We start from the raw sequence: 2992 nt of genomic DNA, 5'->3' as shown, positions 1-2992 counted from the left end.
TCTCTCTCTGACAGAACCGTGACATGAAAGGTTTACAAACAACTTAGGGACAGTATCAGCATACAATCTTATATTAATTTAAAGTTAAGTTAATTAAACTAGCATTATTAAGTATCACTAAAGACCAGCAATAATTATTTTCATTTTGATTGCATAATAATGGCAATATAAACACATTAGAGTCATGTAAGGCAGTTATCACTATTTAACTTAGCAAAAGTGTGTATAATCAACAAAAAATAAATTTTATCGAACCAACCTAATAGTGACACGTTACTGTCTAGCAATGCTAAAACTGTTCCTCTACAGTGGGTATAGAAAAGAATCACTCCCCTTTAAAATAATCAAATTTTATTGCATTGGACACAGTTTTTGTTTTATACAGCTGTATTTACTCAGTGCAACTTATAACACCAATATGTCAGGGAAAAAACCCAAAACAAAACAAAAAAAACAATCACTGAGTTGGGCTGTGTCCGAAAGCCTAGCGTTTTTGCACGAAGGCACCTCATGAAACTGATTTTGGACAGGCTTCTGAGTCAGCGTAATGGTTTAATGATGTACAACAAAATAGAACGAGTTTTGGTGATAACTAAACGAATATTCAATTACTATAACTCTGATTTCTCGCTAGAACTAACATCAAAAGTGCAAAAAGTTAGTCAGAAATATACATTTACACACAAACTGACCACCAAACGCAACTTTTAGGCGCCGTCTTTATTTTTTAGTTCATCCATCACGGAATGGAACACACAGGGTTGTAGGATATCAAAGGCAGCGAAGGATTATTTATTTATTTGTATTATTTTCTGACATGTTGGTATTATATCTTTGACTCCGATGTTATGATGTTATAAGTTGAGTAAATACAGCTGGACAAAACAAACTTTTTTCGTCTTCATTTCAGACTGCAAAGCAACAAAATGTGATTATTTTAAGGGGGAGGGGGGGTCTTTTCTATACCCACTGTAAGTACTTCTGCTATTTTTGGCTGAGAAGCCTAGTAAATGTTTCCTTTTTAGGTCACAAAATACACAGCACATTTTTAGTCCCCCTTGTTCCTTCATATAATTGCAGCCTTGTTTTATTGCAATGTGTAAGATTGTTGTTGGTTTTAAAATAAATCACTGATGAAATACAGTTTAGATAAATCCCAGGATGTTTTTCTTCAGATCTTGTTTGATAACTGATTTATGCACCTTCCTTCATTTATGTATGCATCCATGTGTGACAACCATGTAATTTCGAATAAAACAGACTTTTAATAGATTACATTTAATTTAAAAGTACTACTATTATGTGATTTTTGATATAGTCTATAGTCTATATGAAAGTATCAGCAAATCTACCAGTCAAGAACTTTATAACACTGGAAAGTTTGAGGATATTTTTCTTTAAAGAAAAACGATTTAAAAAAAGACAGTGAGCATAACAACTGAAGCAAGGCATATTTACAATTTTAGATAATTGCCATGACAATTTTAACATATCAGAAATTTTGTGACACCTTTCAACAAAGGAATGTTTCTGGAATTTTCCATTAAGCCACAGCATTTATTCTGTGCTGGGGGGACTGCCTTTCATAAGTGGAAAAACTTTGATTGGATCAGGGAAATTATTATTTAATTTTGATTATTTGATTATCTCCCCAGCTGTGGTCAGTTAGAAATCTCACTCAGAGCCATCTGTGTTTGTTCACTGGCCAAGATCCACTGCAGTTTTTCTCTTCTTTTGCCAAGCATTACACTGCCATGACAACATTAATGTTAGGAAATAAAACCCAAGTGCATTAATAAACTGTGAAAGTCTGAGTGGGTGGAATCAAATTACTGACATTCAGTACCACAACGTCTCTTATTGTGCTGATGTTGATAGCAAATCCATCGCATGAAATAATGGCCACTTAAAGGAATTGTTTTTGTTAGTAGGGGACCACATAATGTAATCAGGCAGCCCTTCACAACAACAATTTGAACAAAAAGCTTAGCTACACTATACATCTAGAATTGTATTTGAATTTTACTCTTCGTTTTAATTAACAGTTTTTTTAAAATGTCTAGGTTTAAATTAAATCAGTGTCTCAGACTTCTGAACCCCATTGTATTATTTATTTTTTTTGTAATTATTGTAACTTTTCTTTTTTTGCCATGCAGTTCCTGCTGAGTCTTCTCTGACAATTTCCAGACCAATGCAGGATGTGAAAGTCAAGGCAGGAGAGATAGCCTTATTTGAATGTTTCATAACTGGTCCACAAGCTGTGGATGTTGATTGGCTGGCTAATGGGAAGTTGATACAGCCAGCACCATTTGATTGTAAGATGCAGTTTGATGGACACCGATGCAGCCTTCTGTTCAAATCTGTGCACGAAGACAACAGTGGAAGCTATACTTGTAAAATCAGTTCAGCAAAAGGTAAGAGTCCTAACAACATTCCAAAGTGAGCATAGCTAAATCTTACATCATTTATGCATCAACATTGAGCTGCATATTCTTTAATGTTATGTTAATCTTGTTTCCTAGTAATACTTATTTGCTTCCAATTAATATTAACTTGTATAAGCTTCTTGTTCTTGTTTGCATGGTACAGAAGAGCTCATTTGCACAGCTAATCTTCTGGTGATTCCATCTAAGAAGCTACACTTTACACAGAAACTGGAGACTACTGAGGGCCGGTCTGCACAATTTGATTGCAAAGTCAGTGGATCTCCCCCTCCTGAAGTCACCTGGTCTCACTGTGGTAAATAAAAAAATATAAAATAAAAACCAAGACTTGTTTCCCTAAAATAAATACCAAGTTCTGTCATGAAACTCTGATATTCTTAGCATTAAACGACTTGTCACAAGCTAATTGGTTCATGTTGCATACGCAGCCAATGAGCTTGCTGCTTTACATTTAAATGGCTGATTAGCATTGCAGCACGCTTTCAGAGTTCCTCTGAAACCCTCCCACCTTCCCCAGCTCCACCTGTATAGATCTGCTATGGGTTATT

The 2992-nt window shown here is 34.9% G+C and overlaps 1 pseudogene; it reads left to right on the top strand.

The window, feature by feature from the left end:
- The window catches only part of LOC107569452 (striated muscle preferentially expressed protein kinase-like), a 48359-nt pseudogene that overhangs the window by 23229 nt on the left and 22138 nt on the right, over positions 1-2992 (top strand).

Source organism: Sinocyclocheilus grahami, unplaced genomic scaffold (genome assembly GCF_001515645.1).
Source record: "Sinocyclocheilus grahami isolate Dianchi unplaced genomic scaffold, SAMN03320097.WGS_v1.1 scaffold1347.1, whole genome shotgun sequence".
NCBI classification, from domain to species: domain Eukaryota; kingdom Metazoa; phylum Chordata; class Actinopteri; order Cypriniformes; family Cyprinidae; genus Sinocyclocheilus; species Sinocyclocheilus grahami.
This window is presented reverse-complemented; position numbering and strand designations above follow the sequence as displayed.